The sequence below is a fragment of the Gracilinanus agilis genome, chromosome 4 (genome assembly GCF_016433145.1).
Source record: "Gracilinanus agilis isolate LMUSP501 chromosome 4, AgileGrace, whole genome shotgun sequence".
NCBI classification, from domain to species: domain Eukaryota; kingdom Metazoa; phylum Chordata; class Mammalia; order Didelphimorphia; family Didelphidae; genus Gracilinanus; species Gracilinanus agilis.
In genome coordinates, this window is record NC_058133.1 from 137,625,557 (window position 1) to 137,639,556 (window position 14,000).

Below are 14,000 nucleotides of genomic sequence, written 5' to 3' on the forward strand. Positions count from 1 at the left end.
AATCAGAAGGGAAACAACAAACTGGGAAAAATCTTTATAACAAAAAATTCTGACAGAGGTCTAATTACTCAAATAACAAGGAGCTAAATCAATTGTATAAAAAAATCAAGCCATTCCCCAATTAATAAATGGGCAAGAGACAGGAATAGGCAATTTTCAGATAAAGAAATCAAAAGTATCAATAAACACATAAGAAAGTGCTCTAAATCTCTGAAAATTAAAGAAATGCAAATCAAAACAACTGTGAGGTACCACCTCACACCTAGTAGATTGGCTAAAATGATAGCAGGGGAGAGCAATGAATGTCTGAGGGGATGTGGCAAAATTGGGACATTAATGTACTGCTGGTGGAGATGTGAACTGATCCAACCACTCTGGATGGCAATTTGGAATCATACTCAAAGAGTGATAAAAGAATGCCTGCCCTTTGATCCAGCCATACCATTGTTGGGTTTGTACCCCAAAGAGATCATAGATAAACAGACTTGTACGAAAATATTTATAGCTGCGCTTTTTGTGGTGGCAAAAACTGGAAAAGGAGGGTATGTCCTTCAATTCAAAACATGAGTTATGTAACCATGGAAAATTTTTCTAAAAATAAAAAATTCACCAAAAAAAATAAATAAAAAAAAGAACACGGGACTGCCCTTTGGGCAGTCCAAATCAGTGTAGAGGCTGCCATTTGTCCACTTGAATTAGAGGTAGACCTACAGGAAGTGAGGAGAGACACCATCTCTTTAAGTATGTTGGTTACTTCCTATTGAGGCAGTTCCTGCTTTGAACTTTGTGCTGAAGGTTCTTGGCTAAGACCTCAGACTGCTTCCACTCTGAATTGTCACGTGGGTAAGTTAGACTGACTTCCTTGGCCTACCTTGGCGTTTTCCAAACTCTGCCTTAAGCAGGCTCTAGCCTATCTGATTGCTAGGCCTTGTGGCTTGTAGTTTAGTTTAATTAGCCTTCTAACCCTCTCTCTCCATCCAGGCCTCTGCAGGCCTGGACTAGTCTCTCCCTCTCTCATATTTCCCTACCTTTTACCGTCCTAATTGTTAATAAACTACTTTAAACCCGATCCTGACTTGGGTCTATTTTAATTATGGAATCAATCTGAATTGTTGATTCCTGGCGGCCACACTTTAAATACATATATCTAGGATTAAGATGGCGGCAGAGTAAGGAGCAGCTGCTCATCTCTCCTAACCAATGCATACAGGACTCCTCAAGGGGACATAAAAACGAACCCAGACGAACGAAGGAACCCCACAACAGGGCGCAACATTGAAGGTATGCAGAATCGGGGCATTTCCGTGCTATAAAGGGGTGAAACAGCTCTCACTAAAACTCGAGAGGAAGAAGCCCCGCCACCCCACCCCCCCAACACACACACACACACACACACACACCACCCACAGCACCAAGGCCAACTCGAAAGAGTGAAAACAGGATTGGGGCAACCAGTAAATCACTAGCAGCCCCAGGGCTTGTACCTGTGAGCTGCCAGACATGGGACCCCAAGTGGCTGGGGAGACTCATGGACTTTCCCCAGCGTCTAAGCAGGTGAAGGCTCTGCCCCGGGCAGAATAAAGATTTCCAACACAGGCTAGGACATCCAGTGAGGACCCGGGACTGGCAATAAAGCTTTCTCCTGCTTTGATTGCATTGTCTCATGTGTTCCTCTGGTGGCCACCCATTTGAACCCTAACATGACTTTCCCTTTATCTCACTGCAAATGATTTTATTAAGATAGATTCGGGTAGTTAAAGGTGGGGAGAGGATGGAGGTAAATTAGGAAAACTCTAAAATACTAGTCTCACAAGGTCCTTCCCTCTTGACCAAAATGGCAGAAACCAAGGTTCACGTTCCCTTTCCCTTAATTCTTATCTCTATCTATAATCTCTGCTACTGAAATCAAGGTAGGGTCTTTGTGTAAGGCAGAGTTGGGTTAAAGTTCTTCGGGGTCTGCAGACCCCTAAAGAATAAAGAGACCCAGAGCCTTGTGAGTAGCCTCCTTATATACCAAAAAACTTATACTAAAGAGAGAAGTGTCAAAACACTTTATGTCTGCTGTGTGATTTTAGAAATAGATTCTTTAAGAAGCAGCTAGGTGGCTCAGTGGATTGAGAGCCAGGCCTAGAGTTGGGGGGGGGGGGGGGGTCCTGGGTTCAAATCTGGCCTCAGACACTTCCTAGCTGTATGACCCTGGGCAAGTCACTTAACCCCCATTGCCTAGCCCCAACCGCTCTTCTGCCTTGGAACCAATGCAGAGTACAGAAGGTAAGAGGTTTTTTAAAATATAGTTACTTGCATAATGATTTGCATGATAATATATAATCCAGATTAAATTGCTTGCCATCTCTGGGAGGGAGGGGGGAAGAAGGAGATTTGGATTTTATAAGTTTCTGAAAATGTATATTGGCAGAGATAATTGGAGTGGTTTGCTATTTCACTCTCCAGGGAATTAAATCAAATGGGGGTTAAGTGACTTGCCCAGGGTCACCCAGCTAGTAACTGAGGTCAAATTTTAACTCAGGTCTTCCTGACTCCAGGTCCATATGATAGAAACTGTATCATATATTAAGGAAAATGAACATGCTGCTAATGTGTGCTGAAAGAACAGAAGCCATCCAGGCATTGCTGTTGGGGTTCTGGTCCTAAGATATGTAAACTGTAGACAAATTCCAGATCTTTACAGTTCTAGACCAGCAGAGCATTAAAAAGGTGCCCATAACTTTGAGATGATTTGAATTTGTGAATAAACCATCCCCCCCATGGCACAGATGGGAGTGAGTCTGTTTCCCTCCCAAAACATCCTATAAAAATGAGACCTCACATTCCTGCCCTTTCCCCACCCCACACTCATCCATCTGCCCAGGGTTCATGCTGCTAGTGATACCTTCTGCCTCTCTCCCTCTGACTTTCCCATGCTACCTCCCTTTCATCATCTCCTTGCCTGTCCTGACGCCACCATGTGCCTCCCTACCTTCTGCCCCTTGTCTCTGCCTTCATGGACTCTTTGCCCCCATTCCCTCTGCATTGTGATTGCTGCCCTGCCTCTCACTGCCAGGGGGCCTCTCCTGTGAGTCCCCAAAGCTGCAGGTGGACTTGCCCCATTTCCTGATTCCATAAATCAATGACCAGGTCAGAGGATCATCCCACCTAAACCTCCTTTCCCAGAGTTTGCTATTTTCTGTTGAAGATACCAGAATCCTGCCCAGGAACCCTGGACTGCAGCCAGAGTTACCCTTTACTCTCTTTCTCTCAGCCCAGACCCCACCAGCAATAGGTTTTTTTTTTCCTCTCACCTTAAAATACTTGACATGAATACATGTATGCAAATATATACACACACATATATATGCACATAAACAATCCAATATGCCATTAACTTATATAGGATCCCATAAATCTTAGAGCAGTTTTATACACACAAACATTTATACACAGCTACTTTTATTAATAAAATACTGGATAATTTTCATTGTTCCATTGTGTCCAACACTTCATGACCCCACTTGGAGTTTTCTTGGCAAAGATAATGCAGTTTTTTGCTATTTCCTTCTTTAAGTCGTTTTAAAGATGAGGAAACTGAGGCAAAGAGAGTTAAATGACTTGGCTAAGGTCACATAGCTAGTGAACATTTGAGGCCAAATTTGAACTCAGGTCCTCCAGGGCTAGCATTCTGTGCCACCTACTTGCCCATACTGCATAATACACACACCCATCACAGATATAGGTAGAGTACCCCCAGGTATGGGTAGGAAGGCTTCTTCCTTTTGTGAAAGACCAAAATTGGATTTCCTGTAAGTGGAAAGAATGTCCTGTTAGGGCTAACTAACTCTCAGGAGGCAGGAAGTGGGTTTCTTCTTTCTCCCTGTAAGGCAAGGCTAGAAAAATACTGGTCTGGGAGTGTCATGGCAGGATTTGCTTTCCAGGAATGAAGTCAATAACTTCTAAAGTGACTTCCATAGTATGTTTTGCATGAAAATACATGGATAATCCCGAGCAAATTGCTAACTATCTCCAGAAGGTGGAGGGGAAAGAGGAAGGCTGGGAGACAATCTGGTTCTTTTAAGTTTCAGAAAACTTATGTTGAAAATTATTACGTGTAATTGGGAAAACATATAGTTAAATAAAATCTACATATTCACACAAACAAGTAAAATATTTTTTGAAAATGAATAAAGTTACTTCCATTTGTAAAATTTGTATCTTTCCTAACAGAAGAGGATCAGTGTGGCCACTAGAGTTTGGGGGTGTGGCGGGTGGGGCAGTGGGGCTGGGCAGCTTGAAGAGTGGCCTGGAACACTTCCTCTCCACCCCTTTTGGGTTTCCACTCATTCTTTGGACTGCTGCCACAGGGCCAGTGCTCTGCATCAGGACTGGCAACCCAGCCCAGGCTTTTCACCATCTGCCTCTCCCACCCCCACTTCCCCCACCCCCGCCTCCTTCATTCTTTTTTTTTTTTTTTTTTTAAACCCTTACCTTCCATCTTGGAGTCAATACTGTGTATTGGCTCCAAGGCAGAAGATTGGTAAGGGTAGGCAATGGGGGTCAAGTGACTTGCCCAGGGTCACATAGCTGGGAAGTGTCTGAGGCCATATTTGAACCTAGGAACTCCTGTCTCTAGGCCTGACTCTCAATCCACTAGGCTACCCAGCTGCCCTCCCCTTCCCCCCCCTTCATTCTTACTCTCACTCTTCCCTCAGTTTCCCTTTTGGAATCGGCCACCAAGCCTGATCCAAAGCGTCCTTTTCTCACTATGGCCAGATGCAGGCACATGGAAAGGACATCACTCTCCCTGAGACTGCCCCAGAGGAGCCCGAAAAGGACTCAGAATTTGTACAAGCAAAATCTCAACTAAGAGGATAGGCCAACTGGAAGCAAAGCGCTTTGGTTAAGAACCGCAGGTGATGTAGGGGGGCCTCCAGAGCTGCAGCCCGCAATAGATTCTCCTCCAGCTCTCCACTACTCTTGGGTACTGGGACCTCTGCATTAGGGCCTCACTTGGGAGAGCAAGCAGTTTCCCGCCCTGTACTCCCCTGGCTCCACCTCTCTGTTTTCCTGTAAAATCCTCTCTATATGAAAGCCTCTCACGCCCCCTCGCCAAACTCACACCTTTAGGAACTTCTGCTGAGCAGAAGGCAGAGTACAGACATAGTCAGGTCTGTGCCATCACTCACCTGTTAGGCTACTGAGAGTCCTACTGAGCAGACACAAGGCCAGAAGGGATTCCAACGGGGTCATCTCCAACCTGTAAAGTGAGCTGCAGGGCATCATGGAACTTTTGCTGTAATGCCTGTCTGGAGAAACTTGGACTTGCCTGCTGGGTTTTTTCCAAGACATCCCAAGTTCTGGGCATCTGCAATCGCCAAGTCAATTAATTCATTGAGGCAGCACTGATTGATCAGTCAGTGCAACCTGAGCCCAGTCAGTTTTTGATTAACATCCTGCCCCTTTTCGACCAGGGAGCAAGAGCATACAACTATCTGCCCTGATTATGGGCTCTCCTTCTTTCTCCCTTCCAATCAAACTGTGCCCTGTCTCTTCTACCCAGAAACTGTGCTCCCCATCTTCTTCTCCCAGAAACTCTCCCATCCCCATGAAGCTACACAGTGTAGGAGCTTGGGCCTGAACTGTCCAGACTGGTTGATGGCTGATTGGGAGCAAAAGTTCCCCCAGCATTCTTTGTGATTCCCCAGACAAAAACTGTCTTTCATGGCCACCCACTGCCCTCCAAAGGTTATTGTCGCAGGAACTAACTCCCTTTTACATATACCACTTAGTGCCTAGCACGGTGATTGGTCCATAGTAGGGTCTTGATAAAAGCTTTTTCATCCAGTCAGTCAAAGCCTTAGAGGGAATCTCAGAACTGCAGTGGTTATAGAGGCCAAAGAGATCACTCTCCATCTCCACCCCCTCATCGCCCCGACAGGTATGGGAATTCCTGGGATCTGTGGGATACTGTCGTCTTTGGATACCTAACTTTGCGGAGACAGCAAAACCCCTCTACGCTGCCACCCGGGAGATCTGGAACTGGACATGGGCTGAGGACATGGAAACCACCTTCTAGGATCTTTGAAAGGCTATGCTGAAGTCCCTGGCCCTGGCCCTACCCGACCCAGAGAAACCTTATCAGCTGTTCATTGATGAATGTCAGAGAATGGTGAAATGGTCCTCACTCAGAAACTAGGACCTTGGGATTGGCCGGTGGCCTACCTTTCCAAGCGACTGGACCCCGTCTCAGCAGGATGGCCTTCCTGTCTCCGCATTATCGTGGCAGTGGTCCTCTTGGTCAAAGATGCCGACAAACTTACACATGGCCAGCCACTTCTCATTGCCACTTCATACACCATTGAGAGCGTCCTCCATCAGCCTCCAGTGCGCTGGCTGTCCCATGCTTGGTTGACCCACTACCAATCGCTCCTCCTGAACGAGGCCCGGTTGTCCTTCCGGGTGGTGCCCGGCCTTAATCCCGCCACACTTCTCCCTACTGGGGACAACAACACTGAAACGCATTCCTGTCAAGAGATCCTTGTGGAATCGATATCTGCACGGCCTGACCTTAAGGACACTCCTCTAGCCAATCGGGACCTTCTTTTCTTCACTGATGGCAGCAGCTTCGTGTCCCCACAAGGTAGGAGAGCTGGAGCCACAGTAGTAGACCATACTGGCCAGATCATTTGGGACGCCTCCCTCCCTGAAGGGACGTCGGCGCAGAAGGCCGAACTGATTGCCTTGGCAGCAGCCCTGCGTGCGGCAAAGGACAAGCGAGTCACTATTTACACAGATAGCTGCTACGCCTTCGCCACCCTGCATGTGCATGAGCTGATATACTGGGAAAGGGGGTTTGTTACTTCAACTGGGAAGCCTGTGGCCCACCTCGGGGACATCCAGGATCTCCTCGCAGCCGTCTGGGAGCCCCGTGCAGTTGCTGTTGTCCACACCCCTGGACACCAAAATGGCTTGTCTCTCCCCACCATGGGAAACCACTGGGCAGACGAGGCTGCTAAAGCAGCTGCAACATGGGACCCGGCCTGTACTCTAGTGCTGCCCGTAGTTACGATTAAAAATGATAAAGACTGATATAATAAGAGAAATTAGTAGTTTAATTAAAGCCATGGCCATGTTGGTAAAATATATATATGACCGCGCTTATCTTTTAAATTTACCGCCAGAGCCTATCCTGTCCCTCTGGTACGCCAGCCAGCCACTCTGTAAAACCCAGAAAGAGGCTTTCTCTAGGCCCTCCTCTGAATTTAAATTGCCCCATACGTGGGGATGCTGGACATCCCCATGCCTTAAACCAGAAACCGGAAACCCATAGGGATCATGGGAAATGTAGTCTCAAAGCCCCCACGTGTCCATAGGGAGTCTGCTAGACACTTCCCAATAGCACTTCCCGGAATTTAAAACAAACACCATCCAGGCTGACCTAGAGCCTCCTAGCCCCTCATCTCCCATCCCAGACCCCCCACCAGACCCTCCCACAATATTCAGACAGCTACCGCCAGTGGATAAAAGGGAAGGAAGGGCGGCCTGTTGGGTCTTTCTTCCAGGATCCTGCTGGCAACTTGCTTTTACCTAGAGTTGCTAGCCAACTTTTGACTACCCACCTCCACCATCTCACGCATCTGGGAGCTAACAAGCTCCATGAACTGCTCCAGAAGGGATGGATTCACTTTCAAGGCTCTTGGACCTTCCTAAAGGAATTGGTCAACAAATGTACCACCTGCCAGTTGACCCAGCCAGTGAACCCGAACTCGCACCCCAGGACCCACCACTGTGGTACCTATGAACACTGGGAACTTGATTTCACTGAAGTGCGGCCCAGAAAATTCGGATTCTGGTACCTCCTGGTTCTTGTAGACACTTTCATGGGGTGGCCTGAGGCTTTTCCAACGAAAACTGAAACTGCCCTTGCAGTTGCCAAAATCCTGCTGGAGGAAGTAATTCCCCGCTTCGGGGTGCCCTCCTCCCTAGGCTCAGACAATGGCCCTGCATTTGTGGCCAAGACTCTACAGGCGCTGGCGGAGGGTCTCGAGGTCAGATGGAAATTATACTGTGAGTATAACCCCCAGAGTTCGGGCAGGTAGAATGAATGAATCGGACCCTAAAAGAGATTCTTACTAAACTTTCTTTGGAGACTGGCCAGGACTGGGTGACGCTCCTTCCCCTAGCCCTTTTTAAAGCCTGCAACACCCCTGGACCCTTCTCTCTTACCCCTTATGAGATCCTTTATGGTTCAATCCCCCCCGTTCTCTCCGCTTTCCCAACAGTGACCCCAGGTACCCCCTTGCTGCGGGACTTTGTTCTCTCTCTCTCTCTCTCAGATCCAGTCTGACCTCTGGCTGGGGCTCCAGGCGCGGTTCCGACCTCCTCCCCATAACCCTCATCCCTTTAAACCCAGGGATTGGGTTTGGGTTAAGCAACACTGTAAGGCAAGCCTTCAGCCACGGTGGAAGGGACCCTATGTAACCCTCTTCATTACCCCTTCAGCTCTTAAGGTCGACTGAATTGGCCCTTGGATCCACCACTCCCATGTGAGAGCAGCAGACCCACTAGAGGCTACCGAGGCTACTTCTCATCCCGATACTCCCCTGAAGCTTAAACTTCACCAAACAGCATGACCCTCCCCTTGCCTTCCCTTTCTCTCGCCTGTTTTCTCTCCATTCTAGCCTGTTTTCTCTCCATTCTACAGATAGGGTCCTTCCACCAGCCATGGAAATGGTCTCTCATCAGCTTCGAACACTCTACAGTGCTTGCCACAGTTGTAACCTCAGGGACTCCTAGCCTCCAAACCGAGACCTGTTACCTCATATTGGGGACCTAAGGATATACGCAGCCTCCCCCCCAGTAATACCCCCGAATCCATCTGTAAGATCACGGGAGTATTTTACCTTTGCCCTGCCTCTGACCCTGGGAAACCTTACTACAACGGGCCAAACCAATACCATTGTGCCAATTGGGGGTGCGAGACTATAGTCACCAGAGGGAATACTTGGCACGGCTGCAACCCATGGACCCCACTGAACCCTGACTCCTGGCTGACAGTGGGATGGGGTCCCCGCTCCTGTGGTCATCACTGCCGCAACTGTGACCTGTACCTGAAAATCGAGTGCAACCAGCTCCTCCTGGCGCCCCTCCAAGTCACCGACCAATTTGGGACACTGGGTAGGACCTGGGGAATCCGGTGGTACAGATCCCACAGTAGTGGGCCGCATTTGGGAGGCCTGCTCATGATTCGGAAAGAGCCTGCTTTGCCCCTGTCCATACCTGTAGGACCCAACCCTGTACTTAACCCTAGTTCAGCCAGACCCCCCAAGTCCCCTCCACCTACAAGTCTCCCCTTCCCACAAGAGACCACTATTTCTCAGTCCCTGTTCTCCACCCCTACCGCCCAAGTTCCCCCTTACTTCCATCCCGTACATGGTAACCCCCTTTTCCTCCTACTACAAGCCTCCTTTTTGGCCCTCAACCATTCCTCCCCCAACCTCACTGAACAATGTTGGCTTTGCTTAGTCACATCTCCACCCTATTATGAGGCCTTCAGCCTAAATGCCTCCTATATCACCTCTCAAGAGGAAAGCCCATCCCAGTGCCAATGGGACGACTCACTCCCTGGCCTGACCTTCGCCTCAGTAATTGGGAATGGCACCTGTGTGGCAAGCAATTCCAGCTACCCAGATTCTCACCTCTGCTCAGCTACCATCCACCTCCCGGGAGGGAAATATCTTATCCCCCCTCAAGGGGTGTGATGGCTGTGTTCCCACTCTGGTCTCCAGCCTTGCGTCTCTCCCACCTCCCTCAATGACCGCTCTGAATTCTTCGTTCTCTCGACAATAGTCCCCCGGGTGACCTATTATGCTGATCAGGACCTCCTTCGAACATGGGACTGCATATCATCTAGGCAATGGTGGCGGGAACCCTTTACCATTGCCATCACCTTAGCCACCCTCCTAGGGCTTTCAGGGGGCAGGGGTGGGCATTGCCTCCCTCATAACACAGGCTCACGGGTTTCGCCAGCTCCGCCAGGCAGTTGACAAGGATCTAGCCAGGCTGGAATCCTCTATTGCCCTTCTCGACAAGTCCCTCGCCTCCCTCGCTGAGGTTGCCCTTCAAAACCGACGAGGCCTGGACATCCTCTTCCTTAAGGAAGGAGGCCTCTGTGAGGCCCTGGGCGAAGAGTGTGGCTTCTATGCTAATCATTCTGGGCTTATCAGGGACTCTCTAAGCAAGCTGCAAGAGGGCCTGGAAGCCCAGTGGAGAGAGAGAGAAACGGCCAGCCCTTGGTATGCCGAACTATTCCATCCCTCCCCCTGGCTCACCACCTTGATCTCCTCCCTCCTCGGACCTCTTGTACTTTTAATTTTAATTCTAACCATTGGCCCCTGCATTCTTAACCACCTTGTTCGCTTTGTAACAGAACACTTAAATGCTATCCAGATAATGTCCCTCCACCAACAGTATCAACCCCTAACCACTATCGAGCCTCAGTCCGGAGGCTATGAGCTGCCCCAGCGGACAGACCTTCCCCCTGTCCCTTAAGGGAAAAAGAAGTGGGGAATGAGGGAGGCCAAAGCAGGGAGCCGCTTGACCTTTGCAAAACATATCGTTGCAAGACATGGAAAGCAGGCCCCTGACAAAGTACATAGAGGTGCCAACGCCCTAACTGCAAGATGCTCCAGGAGAAGTCTGTGAGCCATGTAGGCTGATAAGTGGCGGGTATAAAACTCCTGTACTCACGAGCCACAGGCGGAACTCTTAGGCTGAGCTCCCCTGGTGCACACCAGATCAATAAATGACCCTTCTTGCTTAATTGCATTGTCTGCTGGTCTTCCTTGGTGGTAGGCGACGACTTGGACCCCAACAGTGGAACCTAGAGAGAGTCATAATTAAAAATCCAGACCCCTGTATAACATTATAGTGAAACAGGCTTGCCTGTAGGAATTCCTTCCTTCCAGACCTCTCCCCCTTATCTGAAGGAACGCCTACCTTGAAGACATCCATCCCCCTATCCCGCCCCCTGCTGCCTACCACTCTATAAAAACCCAGCTCAGCACAACTTGTGGTTGCACTTCAGCCTTCAATGTGAGACCCTTAGCTTAAGCTAAGACAATAAAGTCTCTTTGCATATTGCATTCCTGGTTTTCAGACTCATTTATTGGGATAAGTCTCTGGGTACTTCAATATAATCAAAGATTTAATCAGTGGTTTTCTAAGTTAATATTGTGGTCCTTATGTACATAATACTTTAGTGGCCCTGTTTTAATTTGAGTTTGACTCCTCTGATCTAGAGGAACAAAGACAGTCAGGAATATCAAGGGCATGAATGACTGCTGGTAGAAAGGAAAGAGAACTGTCAGTACCAGATCTCACACTATACTATAAAGCAGTCATCATAAAAGTGGTGGGATATTGAATAAAAAAAAATAGATCAATCTGTGGAACAGACTAACAAAGGAGGAAATGTTAGCATAGTGTTTGATAAACCCAAGAACTCAGGCTGTTGGGATAAGAGCAAAGACTTCTGGTAAAACTGGAAAATAGTTTGTCAGAAGTTAGAGATAGACCTTTCACACTACATACAAAGATAAACTCCAAATGTATACAAATGTAGATGTTATAGGGCATATCATAAATAAATTAGAGGAGAAGCGTGAGCATTACTTTTACAACTATGGCTAAAGGAAGAGTTCATGACCACATGAGGGATAGAGAGGACCATAGAAGTAAAAATGGGCAAATTTTTACATATAAAATAAAATGTTTTTGCAGAAACAAAAACCATGCAGCTAAAACTAGAAGGAAAATAAGTAAATAGGGAAAATCTTTGTGTAAACCCCATGGCTTTTCCTAACCCCCTTTCTTAGAGTGACAAGCAAGTTTTATAGTGGGAATTACAAATCACATACAATCTGTTTGTGTCCCAACCTTTCCCATTTATTCTAGGAGAAGTGAGGGATACCCATCCTTTTCTTTTGTCCTTAGAAGCCCCTTTACATTTTTTGGATTTTTTTGATAAATACAAGGCCACAATTGAATTTTCCCAAAGGAACAATATCAGGCTTTCCCTGTCCCAACCAAAAATCCCTCCCACTTTTCAAATACTTGTGGCTCCCATTGTGGCTTGTGATCCTCTACAGATAGAGGAAATCCCTTTCTCCTTATGGGATGCTGATTCCTCTGACATGGGGAAAATTTTGAGTGTACCCCAAATACAAGTTCAGTTAGATCCCTCCTAATCCCTCCCAAGAATTAGGTCACTGATTGATAATTATCTGGAAGTAGGCATTTGATTAAAATGTTCTAGCCCTTGTGATTCACCCATACCTGGAGTTCATAAGCCTGGGAGCAGTGGAGGGTTTGGGGGTTGTGGCTGTGCTCCACTGTAAGATAGCCAATTCCGTTTTGTTTTCATCTGGGAAGTGAATCAGCTCTGCTGTACTGTCCTGCCCCTAGGGTGTACTGAAAGTGCCACATACTTTTCTCAAGTGTTAAAGACAGACCTTGCTGACCTTAAATTTTCATCTGGGTCTACCATGCTCCAATTCGTAAACAATCTACTTCTGTGTTCCTCAGAGGCCCAGTCCTCCAGAGAGGACTCCATTGTCCTCCTTAAGTTCTTGGCACAAAAGGCCATAAAGTATATAAAGAAAAAGTGCACTTTGTTTCTCCACAGGTGAAGTTCCTGGGACATCTGATATCAGATGTAGCCTGGACCCAGCCAGAGTAACTGCGATCTTGAACTTTATAAGGCCCAAACCAAAAAGGCAGCTTTGGGGGTTTATGGGTTGAGTTGGGTATTGTAGGTTAGAGGTCCTGGCATGGGCATTGTATCCCCAAAACTATAGAAGTGTTTTAGGCAAATTATAAGCAGGAAAATGACTTTGCTCTCTTCTATCCTTGTGACTCCTGTTATATTCAAATCCTGAGAAATGTTGGTCTCACCTTAATTGACAAGGGAGGCAGTTGAAGAGATGAGAATGTTCCCAGATGCCTGGAGCCAGGGGCAAAATCAGTTGACCTTGGAGTATAAATACTATACCATCCCCATTGTGTATTTTTATGTCCCTTCACTTTTTGGCTTTCTTTTGCATTTTTGCTTTTGTACCCATTTTCTCTTGATTTGGTAAAATGAGGCAAGTGGGCTAGATGCCTTATAAGGTTCCTTCTAGTTTTGGATCTATAATCCTGTGACCCAAGCAAGAGCCTGGGACAGGGAAGAGAAGTGGTTGCTGCGGCTGTTGGAGGTTAAGTGTCACACAGCCAATAGAGCCAACCAGGTGGTAGAGAGATAGGAAGACCTGGGTTCAAAGCCAGTTTTAGACACTTTCTAAGTATAAGACCTGGGCAAATCACTTAACCTCTCTCTGCCTCTATTTCCATAACTTTAAATGAGGATCAAAATCGTACCTAAAAGGGACAGCTAGGTGGCTCAGTGGATAGAACAGCAGGTCCAGAGACAGGAGTCCAAAGTTCAAATTGGGCCTCTTAGGTCCTTAATAAATTCTTGCTCCCTTATATTTCAAAGGTAGGGTTAAACTGACAGGATATTGGGGCAGCTAGGAGGTATTGTGGACAGAGAAACCTAGAGAAAAGAGGTCTTGGGTTTAAATTTAGTCACAGACTAAACCCAGCTACCCCCCTACACTCTCTAACTTTCTCCCCGACTCCCACGCCTTCCTGTGCCGCCTGGACGCCCTGAAGCCACTGCTCCCCAGCAGAATGAAAGAGAGGAGCTCAATGGCTTCCACCCTGGGCCCCACCCTTGCTCGGGTGGCCCAGAAGCCCAGCTCCCCAGCCTGGGAGCCCTGCCCCGCAGTGAGTCCTCAGTTATCTGGCAATGAACGCCTTGTTGGTTGTGGCAAGAAGGTACCCAGGAGGGCAGAAGCAGAGTATAAAAGCTGAGGTTATTCTCGAACATTCCTCATTCCACCAGTTAGAAATTTGTTCCAGAGCAATCCCTCCTGGCCTTGGATCTTCGTGGTGCTCTCAGTCGCCTG